The sequence below is a fragment of the Anomaloglossus baeobatrachus genome, chromosome 9 (genome assembly GCF_048569485.1).
Source record: "Anomaloglossus baeobatrachus isolate aAnoBae1 chromosome 9, aAnoBae1.hap1, whole genome shotgun sequence".
NCBI lineage: Eukaryota > Metazoa > Chordata > Amphibia > Anura > Aromobatidae > Anomaloglossus > Anomaloglossus baeobatrachus.
This window is the reverse complement of record NC_134361.1, coordinates 163,460,192-163,482,438: the sequence shown is the minus strand read 5'-3', so window position 1 is coordinate 163,482,438 and position 22,247 is coordinate 163,460,192. Positions and strand designations below refer to the sequence as shown.

Here is a 22,247-nt window from a genome sequence, read left to right as displayed (position 1 = left end):
TACACAAGACATTTTGTCACCCAAGCCAACCCTTGAAAAGGCTGCTTTGCAGAGCAAAAACAAGAAGAATGGTGCGTTTTGCAGCCGCCGCCCACTGCAATGAATCTGAATAACTCCTCCTTTAGGGCGCAAGCAACTCCCCTCCCCCTTGCAGTCTTTCCAATTCACGATACAAAAAGACGGACAGGACAGGTTGCCTGAGTTTCCGTCACTGCCACCCTTTGCCATCCTTACCCGTAGAAAGCCCTTTCATCATCCCCAAACCCTAATCTTTTCCCTTTCCTTCCCAGCCCCCAAACCCTGCCCTCTGTACCTTTCTCACCACCCGCTTCCCTTCTCCTGTCATCCCCCTACCACCCGGGAAAAAAAGAGATTGCCCCCTCCTTCCACTAGCCCACCCTCCCACCCAAAGAACAACTTCTTCTGCGCAGCTTGTTTTCTAGGCAGCAGCGCTATTGTGATGTCATCGGGGGGCATTGTGACAAGCCGCCAGTGTTCCGTCTCTTCATGTTGTGCACTGTTCAAACCGAAAATACATCAACAGGCAGGCTACAGAAAAGCTTACTAACAAAGGTTAGAGAGGGGCTTTCTCAGAGGGCTTTTTACAGTTTGTCTATTCCCAATTAGCCGGTTTAGTATACTTAATGAAAGTACTAATTCTTTCATAGGCCGCCCATTCTTAGTATTTGACGTTCAGGTAACAACAGGTAACTTTATTTGGAGTGGAAGCAGAGAGATAACACCAGATGCCAATTGTAGATCCTCTCACACCTGTGGTCACTGCAGCATCTGACTCCACTTTGTCCAAAAGGGATCTATTCCATTCAATTACACATGATCTAGATTAGACTGACAACAAGATACTGCACGGGACATAGCAGAGTTGGTGAAGTTGAGTGGTGATGAGTTTGCTATTTGGATGAATAAAGCAAGTAAAAAGTGTGTTAGATAAAAATTCATTTCAATTCGCTAATCGGGCTAATATGAATCAGGTGAATCGAGTTCTGCTTTTGGAAACTGGGTTAAGAAGGGGTGCACCGTTCCTGGAGGTACTGCAATACCAGGTCAATGCGTGGAGTGGACAGAGCAAGCTCTTTTTCCATCTCCCTGTTCTAAAAATCCATTTAATATATGGTCCCCAGATAGGGGACGTATCAGATATTAAACTGATAAGAACAGATGAGATTACATCCGCAAATTTCAGAAAACGGTCATCGGCCACCACACAAAAGCGCAGTGCCGCAGGTGATCGCCTCCCGAGCCCAGGAACCACCAGCCATAAGGGGACGTAAGCACCAAAAGGCGCAACAATCCCCGAGGCCGGCGGTTGTGCAAGCCCGGGCCCCTCCCAGCCAAGACCAAGGCAAACCCAATGAAGGGACTACACTTGATCTTAGCCAAAAGGCCGAGAAGCGATAACCAGAATTGGTTTGGGCCTCGAGTGGCACCCTGGCCTATGCCGGACACATCTTAGGGAGAGAGAGCGAGAGGGAGACAAACCCACGCCTACACAAGACATTTTGTCACCCAAGCCAACCCTTGAAAAGGCTGCTTTGCAGAGCAAAAACAAGAAGAATGGTGCGTTTTGCAGCCGCCGCCCACTGCAATGAATCTGAATAACTCCTCCTTTAGGGCGCAAGCAACTCCCCTCCCCCTTGCAGTCTTTCCAATTCACGATACAAAAAGACGGACAGGACAGGTTGCCTGACTTTCCGTCACTGCCACCCTTTGCCATCCTTACCCGTAGAAAGCCCTTTCATCATCCCCAAACCCTAATCTTTTCCCTTTCCTTCCCAGCCCCCAAACCCTGCCCTCTGTACCTTTCTCACCACCCGCTTCCCTTCTCCTGTCATCCCCCTACCACCCGGGAAAAAAAGAGATTGCCCCCTCCTTCCACTAGCCCACCCTCCCACCCAAAGAACAACTTCTTCTGCGCAGCTTGTTTTCTAGGCAGCAGCGCTATTGTGATGTCATCGGGGGGCATTGTGACAAGCCGCCAGTGTTCCGTCTCTTCATGTTGTGCACTGTTCAAACCGAAAATACATCAACAGGCAGGCTACAGAAAAGCTTACTAACAAAGGTTAGAGAGGGGCTTTCTCAGAGGGCTTTTTACAGTTTGTCTATTCCCAATTAGCCGGTTTAGTATACTTAATGAAAGTACTAATTCTTTCATAGGCCGCCCATTCTTAGTATTTGACGTTCAGGTAACAACAGGTAACTTTATTTGGAGTGGAAGCAGAGAGATAACACCAGATGCCAATTGTAGATCCTCTCACACCTGTGGTCACTGCAGCATCTGACTCCACTTTGTCCAAAAGGGATCTATTCCATTCAATTACACATGATCTAGATTAGACTGACAACAAGATACTGCACGGGACATAGCAGAGTTGGTGAAGTTGAGTGGTGATGAGTTTGCTATTTGGATGAATAAAGCAAGTAAAAAGTGTGTTAGATAAAAATTCATTTCAATTCGCTAATCGGGCTAATATGAATCAGGTGAATCGAGTTCTGCTTTTGGAAACTGGGTTAAGAAGGGGTGCACCGTTCCTGGAGGTACTGCAATACCAGGTCAATGCGTGGAGTGGACAGAGCAAGCTCTTTTTCCATCTCCCTGTTCTAAAAATCCATTTAATATATGGTCCCCAGATAGGGGACGTATCAGATATTAAACTGATAAGAACAGATACTACACTTGATCTTAGCCAAAAGGCCGAGAAGCGATAACCAGAATTGGTTTGGGCCTCGAGTGGCACCCTGGCCTATGCCGGACACATCTTAGGGAGAGAGAGCGAGAGGGAGACAAACCCACGCCTACACAAGACATTTTGTCACCCAAGCCAACCCTTGAAAAGGCTGCTTTGCAGAGCAAAAACAAGAAGAATGGTGCGTTTTGCAGCCGCCGCCCACTGCAATGAATCTGAATAACTCCTCCTTTAGGGCGCAAGCAACTCCCCTCCCCCTTGCAGTCTTTCCAATTCACGATACAAAAAGACGGACAGGACAGGTTGCCTGACTTTCCGTCACTGCCACCCTTTGCCATCCTTACCCGTAGAAAGCCCTTTCATCATCCCCAAACCCTAATCTTTTCCCTTTCCTTCCCAGCCCCCAAACCCTGCCCTCTGTACCTTTCTCACCACCCGCTTCCCTTCTCCTGTCATCCCCCTACCACCCGGGAAAAAAAGAGATTGCCCCCTCCTTCCACTAGCCCACCCTCCCACCCAAAGAACAACTTCTTCTGCGCAGCTTGTTTTCTAGGCAGCAGCGCTATTGTGATGTCATCGGGGGGCATTGTGACAAGCCGCCAGTGTTCCGTCTCTTCATGTTGTGCACTGTTCAAACCGAAAATACATCAACAGGCAGGCTACAGAAAAGCTTACTAACAAAGGTTAGAGAGGGGCTTTCTCAGAGGGCTTTTTACAGTTTGTCTATTCCCAATTAGCCGGTTTAGTATACTTAATGAAAGTACTAATTCTTTCATAGGCCGCCCATTCTTAGTATTTGACGTTCAGGTAACAACAGGTAACTTTATTTGGAGTGGAAGCAGAGAGATAACACCAGATGCCAATTGTAGATCCTCTCACACCTGTGGTCACTGCAGCATCTGACTCCACTTTGTCCAAAAGGGATCTATTCCATTCAATTACACATGATCTAGATTAGACTGACAACAAGATACTGCACGGGACATAGCAGAGTTGGTGAAGTTGAGTGGTGATGAGTTTGCTATTTGGATGAATAAAGCAAGTAAAAAGTGTGTTAGATAAAAATTCATTTCAATTCGCTAATCGGGCTAATATGAATCAGGTGAATCGAGTTCTGCTTTTGGAAACTGGGTTAAGAAGGGGTGCACCGTTCCTGGAGGTACTGCAATACCAGGTCAATGCGTGGAGTGGACAGAGCAAGCTCTTTTTCCATCTCCCTGTTCTAAAAATCCATTTAATATATGGTCCCCAGATAGGGGACGTATCAGATATTAAACTGATAAGAACAGATACTACACTTGATCTTAGCCAAAAGGCCGAGAAGCGATAACCAGAATTGGTTTGGGCCTCGAGTGGCACCCTGGCCTATGCCGGACACATCTTAGGGAGAGAGAGCGAGAGGGAGACAAACCCACGCCTACACAAGACATTTTGTCACCCAAGCCAACCCTTGAAAAGGCTGCTTTGCAGAGCAAAAACAAGAAGAATGGTGCGTTTTGCAGCCGCCGCCCACTGCAATGAATCTGAATAACTCCTCCTTTAGGGCGCAAGCAACTCCCCTCCCCCTTGCAGTCTTTCCAATTCACGATACAAAAAGACGGACAGGACAGGTTGCCTGACTTTCCGTCACTGCCACCCTTTGCCATCCTTACCCGTAGAAAGCCCTTTCATCATCCCCAAACCCTAATCTTTTCCCTTTCCTTCCCAGCCCCCAAACCCTGCCCTCTGTACCTTTCTCACCACCCGCTTCCCTTCTCCTGTCATCCCCCTACCACCCGGGAAAAAAAGAGATTGCCCCCTCCTTCCACTAGCCCACCCTCCCACCCAAAGAACAACTTCTTCTGCGCAGCTTGTTTTCTAGGCAGCAGCGCTATTGTGATGTCATCGGGGGGCATTGTGACAAGCCGCCAGTGTTCCGTCTCTTCATGTTGTGCACTGTTCAAACCGAAAATACATCAACAGGCAGGCTACAGAAAAGCTTACTAACAAAGGTTAGAGAGGGGCTTTCTCAGAGGGCTTTTTACAGTTTGTCTATTCCCAATTAGCCGGTTTAGTATACTTAATGAAAGTACTAATTCTTTCATAGGCCGCCCATTCTTAGTATTTGACGTTCAGGTAACAACAGGTAACTTTATTTGGAGTGGAAGCAGAGAGATAACACCAGATGCCAATTGTAGATCCTCTCACACCTGTGGTCACTGCAGCATCTGACTCCACTTTGTCCAAAAGGGATCTATTCCATTCAATTACACATGATCTAGATTAGACTGACAACAAGATACTGCACGGGACATAGCAGAGTTGGTGAAGTTGAGTGGTGATGAGTTTGCTATTTGGATGAATAAAGCAAGTAAAAAGTGTGTTAGATAAAAATTCATTTCAATTCGCTAATCGGGCTAATATGAATCAGGTGAATCGAGTTCTGCTTTTGGAAACTGGGTTAAGAAGGGGTGCACCGTTCCTGGAGGTACTGCAATACCAGGTCAATGCGTGGAGTGGACAGAGCAAGCTCTTTTTCCATCTCCCTGTTCTAAAAATCCATTTAATATATGGTCCCCAGATAGGGGACGTATCAGATATTAAACTGATAAGAACAGATACTACACTTGATCTTAGCCAAAAGGCCGAGAAGCGATAACCAGAATTGGTTTGGGCCTCGAGTGGCACCCTGGCCTATGCCGGACACATCTTAGGGAGAGAGAGCGAGAGGGAGACAAACCCACGCCTACACAAGACATTTTGTCACCCAAGCCAACCCTTGAAAAGGCTGCTTTGCAGAGCAAAAACAAGAAGAATGGTGCGTTTTGCAGCCGCCGCCCACTGCAATGAATCTGAATAACTCCTCCTTTAGGGCGCAAGCAACTCCCCTCCCCCTTGCAGTCTTTCCAATTCACGATACAAAAAGACGGACAGGACAGGTTGCCTGACTTTCCGTCACTGCCACCCTTTGCCATCCTTACCCGTAGAAAGCCCTTTCATCATCCCCAAACCCTAATCTTTTCCCTTTCCTTCCCAGCCCCCAAACCCTGCCCTCTGTACCTTTCTCACCACCCGCTTCCCTTCTCCTGTCATCCCCCTACCATCCGGGAAAAAAAGAGATTGCCCCCTCCTTCCACTAGCCCACCCTCCCACCCAAAGAACAACTTCTTCTGCGCAGCTTGTTTTCTAGGCAGCAGCGCTATTGTGATGTCATCGGGGGGCATTGTGACAAGCCGCCAGTGTTCCGTCTCTTCATGTTGTGCACTGTTCAAACCGAAAATACATCAACAGGCAGGCTACAGAAAAGCTTACTAACAAAGGTTAGAGAGGGGCTTTCTCAGAGGGCTTTTTACAGTTTGTCTATTCCCAATTAGCCGGTTTAGTATACTTAATGAAAGTACTAATTCTTTCATAGGCCGCCCATTCTTAGTATTTGACGTTCAGGTAACAACAGGTAACTTTATTTGGAGTGGAAGCAGAGAGATAACACCAGATGCCAATTGTAGATCCTCTCACACCTGTGGTCACTGCAGCATCTGACTCCACTTTGTCCAAAAGGGATCTATTCCATTCAATTACACATGATCTAGATTAGACTGACAACAAGATACTGCACGGGACATAGCAGAGTTGGTGAAGTTGAGTGGTGATGAGTTTGCTATTTGGATGAATAAAGCAAGTAAAAAGTGTGTTAGATAAAAATTCATTTCAATTCGCTAATCGGGCTAATATGAATCAGGTGAATCGAGTTCTGCTTTTGGAAACTGGGTTAAGAAGGGGTGCACCGTTCCTGGAGGTACTGCAATACCAGGTCAATGCGTGGAGTGGACAGAGCAAGCTCTTTTTCCATCTCCCTGTTCTAAAAATCCATTTAATATATGGTCCCCAGATAGGGGACGTATCAGATATTAAACTGATAAGAACAGATGAGATTTCATCCGCAAATTTCAGAAAACGGTCATCGGCCACCACACAAAAGCGCAGTGCCGCAGGTGATCGCCTCCCGAGCCCAGGAACCACCAGCCATAAGGGGACGTAAGCACCAAAAGGCGCAACAATCCCCGAGGCCGGCGGTTGTGCAAGCCCGGGCCCCTCCCAGCCAAGACCAAGGCAAACCCAATGAAGGGACTACACTTGATCTTAGCCAAAAGGCCGAGAAGCGATAACCAGAATTGGTTTGGGCCTCGAGTGGCACCCTGGCCTATGCCGGACACATCTTAGGGAGAGAGAGCGAGAGGGAGACAAACCCACGCCTACACAAGACATTTTGTCACCCAAGCCAACCCTTGAAAAGGCTGCTTTGCAGAGCAAAAACAAGAAGAATGGTGCGTTTTGCAGCCGCCGCCCACTGCAATGAATCTGAATAACTCCTCCTTTAGGGCGCAAGCAACTCCCCTCCCCCTTGCAGTCTTTCCAATTCACGATACAAAAAGACGGACAGGACAGGTTGCCTGACTTTCCGTCACTGCCACCCTTTGCCATCCTTACCCGTAGAAAGCCCTTTCATCATCCCCAAACCCTAATCTTTTCCCTTTCCTTCCCAGCCCCCAAACCCTGCCCTCTGTACCTTTCTCACCACCCGCTTCCCTTCTCCTGTCATCCCCCTACCACCCGGGAAAAAAAGAGATTGCCCCCTCCTTCCACTAGCCCACCCTCCCACCCAAAGAACAACTTCTTCTGCGCAGCTTGTTTTCTAGGCAGCAGCGCTATTGTGATGTCATCGGGGGGCATTGTGACAAGCCGCCAGTGTTCCGTCTCTTCATGTTGTGCACTGTTCAAACCGAAAATACATCAACAGGCAGGCTACAGAAAAGCTTACTAACAAAGGTTAGAGAGGGGCTTTCTCAGAGGGCTTTTTACAGTTTGTCTATTCCCAATTAGCCGGTTTAGTATACTTAATGAAAGTACTAATTCTTTCATAGGCCGCCCATTCTTAGTATTTGACGTTCAGGTAACAACAGGTAACTTTATTTGGAGTGGAAGCAGAGAGATAACACCAGATGCCAATTGTAGATCCTCTCACACCTGTGGTCACTGCAGCATCTGACTCCACTTTGTCCAAAAGGGATCTATTCCATTCAATTACACATGATCTAGATTAGACTGACAACAAGATACTGCACGGGACATAGCAGAGTTGGTGAAGTTGAGTGGTGATGAGTTTGCTATTTGGATGAATAAAGCAAGTAAAAAGTGTGTTAGATAAAAATTCATTTCAATTCGCTAATCGGGCTAATATGAATCAGGTGAATCGAGTTCTGCTTTTGGAAACTGGGTTAAGAAGGGGTGCACCGTTCCTGGAGGTACTGCAATACCAGGTCAATGCGTGGAGTGGACAGAGCAAGCTCTTTTTCCATCTCCCTGTTCTAAAAATCCATTTAATATATGGTCCCCAGATAGGGGACGTATCAGATATTAAACTGATAAGAACAGATACTACACTTGATCTTAGCCAAAAGGCCGAGAAGCGATAACCAGAATTGGTTTGGGCCTCGAGTGGCACCCTGGCCTATGCCGGACACATCTTAGGGAGAGAGAGCGAGAGGGAGACAAACCCACGCCTACACAAGACATTTTGTCACCCAAGCCAACCCTTGAAAAGGCTGCTTTGCAGAGCAAAAACAAGAAGAATGGTGCGTTTTGCAGCCGCCGCCCACTGCAATGAATCTGAATAACTCCTCCTTTAGGGCGCAAGCAACTCCCCTCCCCCTTGCAGTCTTTCCAATTCACGATACAAAAAGACGGACAGGACAGGTTGCCTGACTTTCCGTCACTGCCACCCTTTGCCATCCTTACCCGTAGAAAGCCCTTTCATCATCCCCAAACCCTAATCTTTTCCCTTTCCTTCCCAGCCCCCAAACCCTGCCCTCTGTACCTTTCTCACCACCCGCTTCCCTTCTCCTGTCATCCCCCTACCACCCGGGAAAAAAAGAGATTGCCCCCTCCTTCCACTAGCCCACCCTCCCACCCAAAGAACAACTTCTTCTGCGCAGCTTGTTTTCTAGGCAGCAGCGCTATTGTGATGTCATCGGGGGGCATTGTGACAAGCCGCCAGTGTTCCGTCTCTTCATGTTGTGCACTGTTCAAACCGAAAATACATCAACAGGCAGGCTACAGAAAAGCTTACTAACAAAGGTTAAAGAGGGGCTTTCTCAGAGGGCTTTTTACAGTTTGTCTATTCCCAATTAGCCGGTTTAGTATACTTAATGAAAGTACTAATTCTTTCATAGGCCGCCCATTCTTAGTATTTGACGTTCAGGTAACAACAGGTAACTTTATTTGGAGTGGAAGCAGAGAGATAACACCAGATGCCAATTGTAGATCCTCTCACACCTGTGGTCACTGCAGCATCTGACTCCACTTTGTCCAAAAGGGATCTATTCCATTCAATTACACATGATCTAGATTAGACTGACAACAAGATACTGCACGGGACATAGCAGAGTTGGTGAAGTTGAGTGGTGATGAGTTTGCTATTTGGATGAATAAAGCAAGTAAAAAGTGTGTTAGATAAAAATTCATTTCAATTCGCTAATCGGGCTAATATGAATCAGGTGAATCGAGTTCTGCTTTTGGAAACTGGGTTAAGAAGGGGTGCACCGTTCCTGGAGGTACTGCAATACCAGGTCAATGCGTGGAGTGGACAGAGCAAGCTCTTTTTCCATCTCCCTGTTCTAAAAATCCATTTAATATATGGTCCCCAGATAGGGGACGTATCAGATATTAAACTGATAAGAACAGATTTTTTGATTTAATGAAGCTTTCCAAAGCACCACAAAAAATGCATGACCGAAGTCACACCAAAAACAGTGCAAAGGCTAGGATTCGTGTGGACCCCACCGTGAGGAGAGGGTCCCCAAAAATCAACCCCGTCCCTCCGAGCCAGAAGGCCACAGCAAGGGTCAGGGATCTTCGGTGCTCTCCCAAGCCGAAGCCTGGTTGAGCCTTGTCGTTGCTCCCAGCGTCCACCCAGGCATCTTACCCAAGTGGAGTAGAGAGCTACTAGTTGTTGGTTTCGCAGCCGAAACTGCCCGGACCGTCAACCGGTGTTGGTTTCTCAGCCCAAGGCTAACCGGACCTCCAACCGGGTGTTGGTTTCTCAGCCGAAGCTGACCCAGACCTCCAACCGGGTGTTGGTTTCTCAGCCGAAGCTGACCCAGACCTCCAACCGGGTGTTAGTTTCTCAGCCCAAAGCTGACCAGACCTCCGACCGGGATTATAAAAATTTCCCTTCCTAGCCAGAAGGCTGGGATAGGGTAATATGCTCAAAAAGTATGAAAAGGCAAGGTACGGTGTGCTACAGAGCCCAAGGCTTGCCGGGGTCCCAAGCCAGCAAGCTCAGACTCACTCCAGGGTCGTCAGTCCTGGGGCACGTTGTACCATAGCCCCCCACCCTTACTCAGTCTAATAGCCTCGATCCTGGTAGGGCCATGTTTTCCTCTAGATGAATATACTATCCACCCAGAGTACTAGCAAGCGCAACCTTCCAGTGTGCATTGTATCATTGTACTAAGGTGGCCTGGAGCTTAAACCACCTCTTCGAACAACACTACACTTGATCTTAGCCAAAAGGCCGAGAAGCGATAACCAGAATTGGTTTGGGCCTCGAGTGGCACCCTGGCCTATGCCGGACACATCTTAGGGAGAGAGAGCGAGAGGGAGACAAACCCACGCCTACACAAGACATTTTGTCACCCAAGCCAACCCTTGAAAAGGCTGCTTTGCAGAGCAAAAACAAGAAGAATGGTGCGTTTTGCAGCCGCCGCCCACTGCAATGAATCTGAATAACTCCTCCTTTAGGGCGCAAGCAACTCCCCTCCCCCTTGCAGTCTTTCCAATTCACGATACAAAAAGACGGACAGGACAGGTTGCCTGACTTTCCGTCACTGCCACCCTTTGCCATCCTTACCCGTAGAAAGCCCTTTCATCATCCCCAAACCCTAATCTTTTCCCTTTCCTTCCCAGCCCCCAAACCCTGCCCTCTGTACCTTTCTCACCACCTGCTTCCCTTCTCCTGTCATCCCCCTACCACCCGGGAAAAAAAGAGATTGCCCCCTCCTTCCACTAGCCCACCCTCCCACCCAAAGAACAACTTCTTCTGCGCAGCTTGTTTTCTAGGCAGCAGCGCTATTGTGATGTCATCGGGGGGCATTGTGACAAGCCGCCAGTGTTCCGTCTCTTCATGTTGTGCACTGTTCAAACCGAAAATACATCAACAGGCAGGCTACAGAAAAGCTTACTAACAAAGGTTAGAGAGGGGCTTTCTCAGAGGGCTTTTTACAGTTTGTCTATTCCCAATTAGCCGGTTTAGTATACTTAATGAAAGTACTAATTCTTTCATAGGCCGCCCATTCTTAGTATTTGACGTTCAGGTAACAACAGGTAACTTTATTTGGAGTGGAAGCAGAGAGATAACACCAGATGCCAATTGTAGATCCTCTCACACCTGTGGTCACTGCAGCATCTGACTCCACTTTGTCCAAAAGGGATCTATTCCATTCAATTACACATGATCTAGATTAGACTGACAACAAGATACTGCACGGGACATAGCAGAGTTGGTGAAGTTGAGTGGTGATGAGTTTGCTATTTGGATGAATAAAGCAAGTAAAAAGTGTGTTAGATAAAAATTCATTTCAATTCGCTAATCGGGCTAATATGAATCAGGTGAATCGAGTTCTGCTTTTGGAAACTGGGTTAAGAAGGGGTGCACCGTTCCTGGAGGTACTGCAATACCAGGTCAATGCGTGGAGTGGACAGAGCAAGCTCTTTTTCCATCTCCCTGTTCTAAAAATCCATTTAATATATGGTCCCCAGATAGGGGACGTATCAGATATTAAACTGATAAGAACAGATACTACACTTGATCTTAGCCAAAAGGCCGAGAAGCGATAACCAGAATTGGTTTGGGCCTCGAGTGGCACCCTGGCCTATGCCGGACACATCTTAGGGAGAGAGAGCGAGAGGGAGACAAACCCACGCCTACACAAGACATTTTGTCACCCAAGCCAACCCTTGAAAAGGCTGCTTTGCAGAGCAAAAACAAGAAGAATGGTGCGTTTTGCAGCCGCCGCCCACTGCAATGAATCTGAATAACTCCTCCTTTAGGGCGCAAGCAACTCCCCTCCCCCTTGCAGTCTTTCCAATTCACGATACAAAAAGACGGACAGGACAGGTTGCCTGACTTTCCGTCACTGCCACCCTTTGCCATCCTTACCCGTAGAAAGCCCTTTCATCATCCCCAAACCCTAATCTTTTCCCTTTCCTTCCCAGCCCCCAAACCCTGCCCTCTGTACCTTTCTCACCACCCGCTTCCCTTCTCCTGTCATCCCCCTACCACCCGGGAAAAAAAGAGATTGCCCCCTCCTTCCACTAGCCCACCCTCCCACCCAAAGAACAACTTCTTCTGCGCAGCTTGTTTTCTAGGCAGCAGCGCTATTGTGATGTCATCGGGGGGCATTGTGACAAGCCGCCAGTGTTCCGTCTCTTCATGTTGTGCACTGTTCAAACCGAAAATACATCAACAGGCAGGCTACAGAAAAGCTTACTAACAAAGGTTAGAGAGGGGCTTTCTCAGAGGGCTTTTTACAGTTTGTCTATTCCCAATTAGCCGGTTTAGTATACTTAATGAAAGTACTAATTCTTTCATAGGCCGCCCATTCTTAGTATTTGACGTTCAGGTAACAACAGGTAACTTTATTTGGAGTGGAAGCAGAGAGATAACACCAGATGCCAATTGTAGATCCTCTCACACCTGTGGTCACTGCAGCATCTGACTCCACTTTGTCCAAAAGGGATCTATTCCATTCAATTACACATGATCTAGATTAGACTGACAACAAGATACTGCACGGGACATAGCAGAGTTGGTGAAGTTGAGTGGTGATGAGTTTGCTATTTGGATGAATAAAGCAAGTAAAAAGTGTGTTAGATAAAAATTCATTTCAATTCGCTAATCGGGCTAATATGAATCAGGTGAATCGAGTTCTGCTTTTGGAAACTGGGTTAAGAAGGGGTGCACCGTTCCTGGAGGTACTGCAATACCAGGTCAATGCGTGGAGTGGACAGAGCAAGCTCTTTTTCCATCTCCCTGTTCTAAAAATCCATTTAATATATGGTCCCCAGATAGGGGACGTATCAGATATTAAACTGATAAGAACAGATACTACACTTGATCTTAGCCAAAAGGCCGAGAAGCGATAACCAGAATTGGTTTGGGCCTCGAGTGGCACCCTGGCCTATGCCGGACACATCTTAGGGAGAGAGAGCGAGAGGGAGACAAACCCACGCCTACACAAGACATTTTGTCACCCAAGCCAACCCTTGAAAAGGCTGCTTTGCAGAGCAAAAACAAGAAGAATGGTGCGTTTTGCAGCCGCCGCCCACTGCAATGAATCTGAATAACTCCTCCTTTAGGGCGCAAGCAACTCCCCTCCCCCTTGCAGTCTTTCCAATTCACGATACAAAAAGACGGACAGGACAGGTTGCCTGACTTTCCGTCACTGCCACCCTTTGCCATCCTTACCCGTAGAAAGCCCTTTCATCATCCCCAAACCCTAATCTTTTCCCTTTCCTTCCCAGCCCCCAAACCCTGCCCTCTGTACCTTTCTCACCACCCGCTTCCCTTCTCCTGTCATCCCCCTACCACCCGGGAAAAAAAGAGATTGCCCCCTCCTTCCACTAGCCCACCCTCCCACCCAAAGAACAACTTCTTCTGCGCAGCTTGTTTTCTAGGCAGCAGCGCTATTGTGATGTCATCGGGGGGCATTGTGACAAGCCGCCAGTGTTCCGTCTCTTCATGTTGTGCACTGTTCAAACCGAAAATACATCAACAGGCAGGCTACAGAAAAGCTTACTAACAAAGGTTAGAGAGGGGCTTTCTCAGAGGGCTTTTTACAGTTTGTCTATTCCCAATTAGCCGGTTTAGTATACTTAATGAAAGTACTAATTCTTTCATAGGCCGCCCATTCTTAGTATTTGACGTTCAGGTAACAACAGGTAACTTTATTTGGAGTGGAAGCAGAGAGATAACACCAGATGCCAATTGTAGATCCTCTCACACCTGTGGTCACTGCAGCATCTGACTCCACTTTGTCCAAAAGGGATCTATTCCATTCAATTACACATGATCTAGATTAGACTGACAACAAGATACTGCACGGGACATAGCAGAGTTGGTGAAGTTGAGTGGTGATGAGTTTGCTATTTGGATGAATAAAGCAAGTAAAAAGTGTGTTAGATAAAAATTCATTTCAATTCGCTAATCGGGCTAATATGAATCAGGTGAATCGAGTTCTGCTTTTGGAAACTGGGTTAAGAAGGGGTGCACCGTTCCTGGAGGTACTGCAATACCAGGTCAATGCGTGGAGTGGACAGAGCAAGCTCTTTTTCCATCTCCCTGTTCTAAAAATCCATTTAATATATGGTCCCCAGATAGGGGACGTATCAGATATTAAACTGATAAGAACAGATACTACACTTGATCTTAGCCAAAAGGCCGAGAAGCGATAACCAGAATTGGTTTGGGCCTCGAGTGGCACCCTGGCCTATGCCGGACACATCTTAGGGAGAGAGAGCGAGAGGGAGACAAACCCACGCCTACACAAGACATTTTGTCACCCAAGCCAACCCTTGAAAAGGCTGCTTTGCAGAGCAAAAACAAGAAGAATGGTGCGTTTTGCAGCCGCCGCCCACTGCAATGAATCTGAATAACTCCTCCTTTAGGGCGCAAGCAACTCCCCTCCCCCTTGCAGTCTTTCCAATTCACGATACAAAAAGACGGACAGGACAGGTTGCCTGACTTTCCGTCACTGCCACCCTTTGCCATCCTTACCCGTAGAAAGCCCTTTCATCATCCCCAAACCCTAATCTTTTCCCTTTCCTTCCCAGCCCCCAAACCCTGCCCTCTGTACCTTTCTCACCACCCGCTTCCCTTCTCCTGTCATCCCCCTACCACCCGGGAAAAAAAGAGATTGCCCCCTCCTTCCACTAGCCCACCCTCCCACCCAAAGAACAACTTCTTCTGCGCAGCTTGTTTTCTAGGCAGCAGCGCTATTGTGATGTCATCGGGGGGCATTGTGACAAGCCGCCAGTGTTCCGTCTCTTCATGTTGTGCACTGTTCAAACCGAAAATACATCAACAGGCAGGCTACAGAAAAGCTTACTAACAAAGGTTAGAGAGGGGCTTTCTCAGAGGGCTTTTTACAGTTTGTCTATTCCCAATTAGCCGGTTTAGTATACTTAATGAAAGTACTAATTCTTTCATAGGCCGCCCATTCTTAGTATTTGACGTTCAGGTAACAACAGGTAACTTTATTTGGAGTGGAAGCAGAGAGATAACACCAGATGCCAATTGTAGATCCTCTCACACCTGTGGTCACTGCAGCATCTGACTCCACTTTGTCCAAAAGGGATCTATTCCATTCAATTACACATGATCTAGATTAGACTGACAACAAGATACTGCACGGGACATAGCAGAGTTGGTGAAGTTGAGTGGTGATGAGTTTGCTATTTGGATGAATAAAGCAAGTAAAAAGTGTGTTAGATAAAAATTCATTTCAATTCGCTAATCGGGCTAATATGAATCAGGTGAATCGAGTTCTGCTTTTGGAAACTGGGTTAAGAAGGGGTGCACCGTTCCTGGAGGTACTGCAATACCAGGTCAATGCGTGGAGTGGACAGAGCAAGCTCTTTTTCCATCTCCCTGTTCTAAAAATCCATTTAATATATGGTCCCCAGATAGGGGACGTATCAGATATTAAACTGATAAGAACAGATACTACACTTGATCTTAGCCAAAAGGCCGAGAAGCGATAACCAGAATTGGTTTGGGCCTCGAGTGGCACCCTGGCCTATGCCGGACACATCTTAGGGAGAGAGAGCGAGAGGGAGACAAACCCACGCCTACACAAGACATTTTGTCACCCAAGCCAACCCTTGAAAAGGCTGCTTTGCAGAGCAAAAACAAGAAGAATGGTGCGTTTTGCAGCCGCCGCCCACTGCAATGAATCTGAATAACTCCTCCTTTAGGGCGCAAGCAACTCCCCTCCCCCTTGCAGTCTTTCCAATTCACGATACAAAAAGACGGACAGGACAGGTTGCCTGACTTTCCGTCACTGCCACCCTTTGCCATCCTTACCCGTAGAAAGCCCTTTCATCATCCCCAAACCCTAATCTTTTCCCTTTCCTTCCCAGCCCCCAAACCCTGCCCTCTGTACCTTTCTCACCACCCGCTTCCCTTCTCCTGTCATCCCCCTACCACCCGGGAAAAAAAGAGATTGCCCCCTCCTTCCACTAGCCCACCCTCCCACCCAAAGAACAACTTCTTCTGCGCAGCTTGTTTTCTAGGCAGCAGCGCTATTGTGATGTCATCGGGGGGCATTGTGACAAGCCGCCAGTGTTCCGTCTCTTCATGTTGTGCACTGTTCAAACCGAAAATACATCAACAGGCAGGCTACAGAAAAGCTTACTAACAAAGGTTAGAGAGGGGCTTTCTCAGAGGGCTTTTTACAGTTTGTCTATTCCCAATTAGCCGGTTTAGTATACTTAATGAAAGTACTAATTCTTTCATAGGCCGCCCATTCTTAGTATTTGACGTTCAGGTAACAACAGGTAACTTTATTTGGAGTGGAAGCAGAGAGATAACACCAGATGCCAATTGTAGATCCTCTCACACCTGTGGTCACTGCAGCATCTGACTCCACTTTGTCCAAAAGGGATCTATTCCATTCAATTACACATGATCTAGATTAGACTGACAACAAGATACTGCACGGGACATAGCAGAGTTGGTGAAGTTGAGTGGTGATGAGTTTGCTATTTGGATGAATAAAGCAAGTAAAAAGTGTGTTAGATAAAAATTCATTTCAATTCGCTAATCGGGCTAATATGAATCAGGTGAATCGAGTTCTGCTTTTGGAAACTGGGTTAAGAAGGGGTGCACCGTTCCTGGAGGTACTGCAATACCAGGTCAATGCGTGGAGTGGACAGAGCAAGCTCTTTTTCCATCTCCCTGTTCTAAAAATCCATTTAATATATGGTCCCCAGATAGGGGACGTATCAGATATTAAACTGATAAGAACAGATACTACACTTGATCTTAGCCAAAAGGCCGAGAAGCGATAACCAGAATTGGTTTGGGCCTCGAGTGGCACCCTGGCCTATGCCGGACACATCTTAGGGAGAGAGAGCGAGAGGGAGACAAACCCACGCCTACACAAGACATTTTGTCACCCAAGCCAACCCTTGAAAAGGCTGCTTTGCAGAGCAAAAACAAGAAGAATGGTGCGTTTTGCAGCCGCCGCCCACTGCAATGAATCTGAATAACTCCTCCTTTAGGGCGCAAGCAACTCCCCTCCCCCTTGCAGTCTTTCCAATTCACGATACAAAAAGACGGACAGGACAGGTTGCCTGACTTTCCGTCACTGCCACCCTTTGCCATCCTTACCCGTAGAAAGCCCTTTCATCATCCCCAAACCCTAATCTTTTCCCTTTCCTTCCCAGCCCCCAAACCCTGCCCTCTGTACCTTTCTCACCACCCGCTTCCCTTCTCCTGTCATCCCCCTACCACCCGGGAAAAAAAGAGATTGCCCCCTCCTTCCACTAGCCCACCCTCCCACCCAAAGAACAACTTCTTCTGCGCAGCTTGTTTTCTAGGCAGCAGCGCTATTGTGATGTCATCGGGGGGCATTGTGACAAGCCGCCAGTGTTCCGTCTCTTCATGTTGTGCACTGTTCAAACCGAAAATACATCAACAGGCAGGCTACAGAAAAGCTTACTAACAAAGGTTAGAGAGGGGCTTTCTCAGAGGGCTTTTTACAGTTTGTCTATTCCCAATTAGCCGGTTTAGTATACTTAATGAAAGTACTAATTCTTTCATAGGCCGCCCATTCTTAGTATTTGACGTTCAGGTAACAACAGGTAACTTTATTTGGAGTGGAAGCAGAGAGATAACACCAGATGCCAATTGTAGATCCTCTCACACCTGTGGTCACTGCAGCATCTGACTCCACTTTGTCCAAAAGGGATCTATTCCATTCAATTACACATGATCTAGATTAGACTGACAACAAGATACTGCACGGGACATAGCAGAGTTGGTGAAGTTGAGTGGTGATGAGTTTGCTATTTGGATGAATAAAGCAAGTAAAAAGTGTGTTAGATAAAAATTCATTTCAATTCGCTAATCGGGCTAATATGAATCAGGTGAATCGAGTTCTGCTTTTGGAAACTGGGTTAAGAAGGGGTGCACCGTTCCTGGAGGTACTGCAATACCAGGTCAATGCGTGGAGTGGACAGAGCAAGCTCTTTTTCCATCTCCCTGTTCTAAAAATCCATTTAATATATGGTCCCCAGATAGGGGACGTATCAGATATTAAACTGATAAGAACAGATACTACACTTGATCTTAGCCAAAAGGCCGAGAAGCGATAACCAGAATTGGTTTGGGCCTCGAGTGGCACCCTGGCCTATGCCGGACACATCTTAGGGAGAGAGAGCGAGAGGGAGACAAACCCACGCCTACACAAGACATTTTGTCACCCAAGCCAACCCTTGAAAAGGCTGCTTTGCAGAGCAAAAACAAGAAGAATGGTGCGTTTTGCAGCCGCCGCCCACTGCAATGAATCTGAATAACTCCTCCTTTAGGGCGCAAGCAACTCCCCTCCCCCTTGCAGTCTTTCCAATTCACGATACAAAAAGACGGACAGGACAGGTTGCCTGACTTTCCGTCACTGCCACCCTTTGCCATCCTTACCCGTAGAAAGCCCTTTCATCATCCCCAAACCCTAATCTTTTCCCTTTCCTTCCCAGCCCCCAAACCCTGCCCTCTGTACCTTTCTCACCACCCGCTTCCCTTCTCCTGTCATCCCCCTACCACCCGGGAAAAAAAGAGATTGCCCCCTCCTTCCACTAGCCCACCCTCCCACCCAAAGAACAACTTCTTCTGCGCAGCTTGTTTTCTAGGCAGCAGCGCTATTGTGATGTCATCGGGGGGCATTGTGACAAGCCGCCAGTGTTCCGTCTCTTCATGTTGTGCACTGTTCAAACCAAAAATACATCAACAGGCAGGCTACAGAAAAGCTTACTAACAAAGGTTAGAGAGGGGCTTTCTCAGAGGGCTTTTTACAGTTTGTCTATTCCCAATTAGCCGGTTTAGTATACTTAATGAAAGTACTAATTCTTTCATAGGCCGCCCATTCTTAGTATTTGACGTTCAGGTAACAACAGGTAACTTTATTTGGAGTGGAAGCAGAGAGATAACACCAGATGCCAATTGTAGATCCTCTCACACCTGTGGTCACTGCAGCATCTGACTCCACTTTGTCCAAAAGGGATCTATTCCATTCAATTACACATGATCTAGATTAGACTGACAACAAGATACTGCACGGGACATAGCAGAGTTGGTGAAGTTGAGTGGTGATGAGTTTGCTATTTGGATGAATAAAGCAAGTAAAAAGTGTGTTAGATAAAAATTCATTTCAATTCGCTAATCGGGCTAATATGAATCAGGTGAATCGAGTTCTGCTTTTGGAAACTGGGTTAAGAAGGGGTGCACCGTTCCTGGAGGTACTGCAATACCAGGTCAATGCGTGGAGTGGACAGAGCAAGCTCTTTTTCCATCTCCCTGTTCTAAAAATCCATTTAATATATGGTCCCCAGATAGGGGACGTATCAGATATTAAACTGATAAGAACAGATACTACACTTGATCTTAGCCAAAAGGCCGAGAAGCGATAACCAGAATTGGTTTGGGCCTCGAGTGGCACCCTGGCCTATGCCGGACACATCTTAGGGAGAGAGAGCGAGAGGGAGACAAACCCACGCCTACACAAGACATTTTGTCACCCAAGCCAACCCTTGAAAAGGCTGCTTTGCAGAGCAAAAACAAGAAGAATGGTGCGTTTTGCAGCCGCCGCCCACTGCAATGAATCTGAATAACTCCTCCTTTAGGGCGCAAGCAACTCCCCTCCCCCTTGCAGTCTTTCCAATTCACGATACAAAAAGACGGACAGGACAGGTTGCCTGACTTTCCGTCACTGCCACCCTTTGCCATCCTTACCCGTAGAAAGCCCTTTCATCATCCCCAAACCCTAATCTTTTCCCTTTCCTTCCCAGCCCCCAAACCCTGCCCTCTGTACCTTTCTCACCACCCGCTTCCCTTCTCCTGTCATCCCCCTACCACCCGGGAAAAAAAGAGATTGCCCCCTCCTTCCACTAGCCCACCCTCCCACCCAAAGAACAACTTCTTCTGCGCAGCTTGTTTTCTAGGCAGCAGCGCTATTGTGATGTCATCGGGGGGCATTGTGACAAGCCGCCAGTGTTCCGTCTCTTCATGTTGTGCACTGTTCAAACCGAAAATACATCAACAGGCAGGCTACAGAAAAGCTTACTAACAAAGGTTAGAGAGGGGCTTTCTCAGAGGGCTTTTTACAGTTTGTCTATTCCCAATTAGCCGGTTTAGTATACTTAATGAAAGTACTAATTCTTTCATAGGCCGCCCATTCTTAGTATTTGACGTTCAGGTAACAACAGGTAACTTTATTTGGAGTGGAAGCAGAGAGATAACACCAGATGCCAATTGTAGATCCTCTCACACCTGTGGTCACTGCAGCATCTGACTCCACTTTGTCCAAAAGGGATCTATTCCATTCAATTACACATGATCTAGATTAGACTGACAACAAGATACTGCACGGGACATAGTAGAGTTGGTGAAGTTGAGTGGTGATGAGTTTGCTATTTGGATGAATAAAGCAAGTAAAAAGTGTGTTAGATAAAAATTCATTTCAATTCGCTAATCGGGCTAATATGAATCAGGTGAATCGAGTTCTGCTTTTGGAAACTGGGTTAAGAAGGGGTGCACCGTTCCTGGAGGTACTGCAATACCAGGTCAATGCGTGGAGTGGACAGAGCAAGCTCTTTTTCCATCTCCCTGTTCTAAAAATCCATTTAATATATGGTCCCCAGATAGGGGACGTATCAGATATTAAACTGATAAGAACAGATTTTTTTTTTTTTTTTTTGAAGGATGAGTTTGAAAATAACAAAGTGACCGCCTCTCGTTGCCCAGGTAACTGTCCGTCACAAGAGGGCTATGACATCCTACGATGCACACTCCCCCAAGGCCAGCAGTTGTGCAATACCCTGGCACCTTTCAGCACCAACCAAGGTAGTACCCTCCCAAACTACACTTGATCTTAGCCAAAAGGCCGAGAAGCGATAACCAGAATTGGTTTGGGCCTCGAGTGGCACCCTGGCCTATGCCGGACACATCTTAGGGAGAGAGAGCGAGAGGGAGACAAACCCACGCCTACACAAGACATTTTGTCACCCAAGCCAACCCTTGAAAAGGCTGCTTTGCAGAGCAAAAACAAGAAGAATGGTGCGTTTTGCAGCCGCCGCCCACTGCAATGAATCTGAATAACTCCTCCTTTAGGGCGCAAGCAACTCCCCTCCCCCTTGCAGTCTTTCCAATTCACGATACAAAAAGACGGACAGGACAGGTTGCCTGACTTTCCGTCACTGCCACCCTTTGCCATCCTTACCCGTAGAAAGCCCTTTCATCATCCCCAAACCCTAATCTTTTCCCTTTCCTTCCCAGCCCCCAAACCCTGCCCTCTGTACCTTTCTCACCACCCGCTTCCCTTCTCCTGTCATCCCCCTACCACCCGGGAAAAAAAGAGATTGCCCCCTCCTTCCACTAGCCCACCCTCCCACCCAAAGAACAACTTCTTCTGCGCAGCTTGTTTTCTAGGCAGCAGCGCTATTGTGATGTCATCGGGGGGCATTGTGACAAGCCGCCAGTGTTCCGTCTCTTCATGTTGTGCACTGTTCAAACCGAAAATACATCAACAGGCAGGCTACAGAAAAGCTTACTAACAAAGGTTAGAGAGGGGCTTTCTCAGAGGGCTTTTTACAGTTTGTCTATTCCCAATTAGCCGGTTTAGTATACTTAATGAAAGTACTAATTCTTTCATAGGCCGCCCATTCTTAGTATTTGACGTTCAGGTAACAACAGGTAACTTTATTTGGAGTGGAAGCAGAGAGATAACACCAGATGCCAATTGTAGATCCTCTCACACCTGTGGTCACTGCAGCATCTGACTCCACTTTGTCCAAAAGGGATCTATTCCATTCAATTACACATGATCTAGATTAGACTGACAACAAGATACTGCACGGGACATAGCAGAGTTGGTGAAGTTGAGTGGTGATGAGTTTGCTATTTGGATGAATAAAGCAAGTAAAAAGTGTGTTAGATAAAAATTCATTTCAATTCGCTAATCGGGCTAATATGAATCAGGTGAATCGAGTTCTGCTTTTGGAAACTGGGTTAAGAAGGGGTGCACCGTTCCTGGAGGTACTGCAATACCAGGTCAATGCGTGGAGTGGACAGAGCAAGCTCTTTTTCCATCTCCCTGTTCTAAAAATCCATTTAATATATGGTCCCCAGATAGGGGACGTATCAGATATTAAACTGATAAGAACAGATACTACACTTGATCTTAGCCAAAAGGCCGAGAAGCGATAACCAGAATTGGTTTGGGCCTCGAGTGG

At 47.1% G+C, this 22,247-nt stretch overlaps 16 non-coding genes across 16 annotated transcripts; all 16 read right to left on the bottom strand.

Annotated features, from left to right (window-relative positions):
• Nucleotides 1–1,027: 1,027 nt before the first annotated feature.
• Nucleotides 1,028–1,212, bottom strand: LOC142253375 (U2 spliceosomal RNA). The gene has a single exon (XR_012726670.1). It is a non-coding gene; the product is annotated as a U2 spliceosomal RNA (small nuclear RNA).
• Nucleotides 1,213–2,534: 1,322 nt separating this feature from the next.
• Nucleotides 2,535–2,725, bottom strand: LOC142252213 (U2 spliceosomal RNA). The gene has a single exon (XR_012725601.1). It is a non-coding gene; the product is annotated as a U2 spliceosomal RNA (small nuclear RNA).
• Nucleotides 2,726–3,842: 1,117 nt separating this feature from the next.
• LOC142252202 (U2 spliceosomal RNA) lies at nt 3,843–4,033 on the bottom strand. Its single transcript, XR_012725590.1, has one exon. It is a non-coding gene; the product is annotated as a U2 spliceosomal RNA (small nuclear RNA).
• Nucleotides 4,034–5,150: 1,117 nt separating this feature from the next.
• LOC142252191 (U2 spliceosomal RNA) lies at nt 5,151–5,341 on the bottom strand. The gene has a single exon (XR_012725579.1). It is a non-coding gene; the product is annotated as a U2 spliceosomal RNA (small nuclear RNA).
• Nucleotides 5,342–6,458: 1,117 nt separating this feature from the next.
• On the bottom strand, nt 6,459–6,643 carry LOC142253312 (U2 spliceosomal RNA). Its single transcript, XR_012726613.1, has one exon. It is a non-coding gene; the product is annotated as a U2 spliceosomal RNA (small nuclear RNA).
• Nucleotides 6,644–7,965: 1,322 nt separating this feature from the next.
• Nucleotides 7,966–8,156, bottom strand: LOC142252179 (U2 spliceosomal RNA). Its single transcript, XR_012725568.1, has one exon. It is a non-coding gene; the product is annotated as a U2 spliceosomal RNA (small nuclear RNA).
• Nucleotides 8,157–9,273: 1,117 nt separating this feature from the next.
• On the bottom strand, nt 9,274–9,467 carry LOC142253065 (U2 spliceosomal RNA). Its single transcript, XR_012726385.1, has one exon. It is a non-coding gene; the product is annotated as a U2 spliceosomal RNA (small nuclear RNA).
• A 1,919-nt stretch (nt 9,468–11,386) lies between these two features.
• Nucleotides 11,387–11,577, bottom strand: LOC142252167 (U2 spliceosomal RNA). Its single transcript, XR_012725557.1, has one exon. It is a non-coding gene; the product is annotated as a U2 spliceosomal RNA (small nuclear RNA).
• A 1,117-nt stretch (nt 11,578–12,694) lies between these two features.
• On the bottom strand, nt 12,695–12,885 carry LOC142252156 (U2 spliceosomal RNA). Its single transcript, XR_012725546.1, has one exon. It is a non-coding gene; the product is annotated as a U2 spliceosomal RNA (small nuclear RNA).
• A 1,117-nt stretch (nt 12,886–14,002) lies between these two features.
• On the bottom strand, nt 14,003–14,193 carry LOC142252144 (U2 spliceosomal RNA). Its single transcript, XR_012725535.1, has one exon. It is a non-coding gene; the product is annotated as a U2 spliceosomal RNA (small nuclear RNA).
• A 1,117-nt stretch (nt 14,194–15,310) lies between these two features.
• LOC142252133 (U2 spliceosomal RNA) lies at nt 15,311–15,501 on the bottom strand. The gene has a single exon (XR_012725524.1). It is a non-coding gene; the product is annotated as a U2 spliceosomal RNA (small nuclear RNA).
• A 1,117-nt stretch (nt 15,502–16,618) lies between these two features.
• On the bottom strand, nt 16,619–16,809 carry LOC142252121 (U2 spliceosomal RNA). The gene has a single exon (XR_012725513.1). It is a non-coding gene; the product is annotated as a U2 spliceosomal RNA (small nuclear RNA).
• A 1,117-nt stretch (nt 16,810–17,926) lies between these two features.
• Nucleotides 17,927–18,117, bottom strand: LOC142252110 (U2 spliceosomal RNA). Its single transcript, XR_012725502.1, has one exon. It is a non-coding gene; the product is annotated as a U2 spliceosomal RNA (small nuclear RNA).
• A 1,117-nt stretch (nt 18,118–19,234) lies between these two features.
• LOC142252097 (U2 spliceosomal RNA) lies at nt 19,235–19,425 on the bottom strand. The gene has a single exon (XR_012725491.1). It is a non-coding gene; the product is annotated as a U2 spliceosomal RNA (small nuclear RNA).
• A 1,117-nt stretch (nt 19,426–20,542) lies between these two features.
• On the bottom strand, nt 20,543–20,734 carry LOC142253460 (U2 spliceosomal RNA). The gene has a single exon (XR_012726747.1). It is a non-coding gene; the product is annotated as a U2 spliceosomal RNA (small nuclear RNA).
• A 1,294-nt stretch (nt 20,735–22,028) lies between these two features.
• On the bottom strand, nt 22,029–22,219 carry LOC142252085 (U2 spliceosomal RNA). Its single transcript, XR_012725480.1, has one exon. It is a non-coding gene; the product is annotated as a U2 spliceosomal RNA (small nuclear RNA).
• Nucleotides 22,220–22,247: the final 28 nt, after the last annotated feature.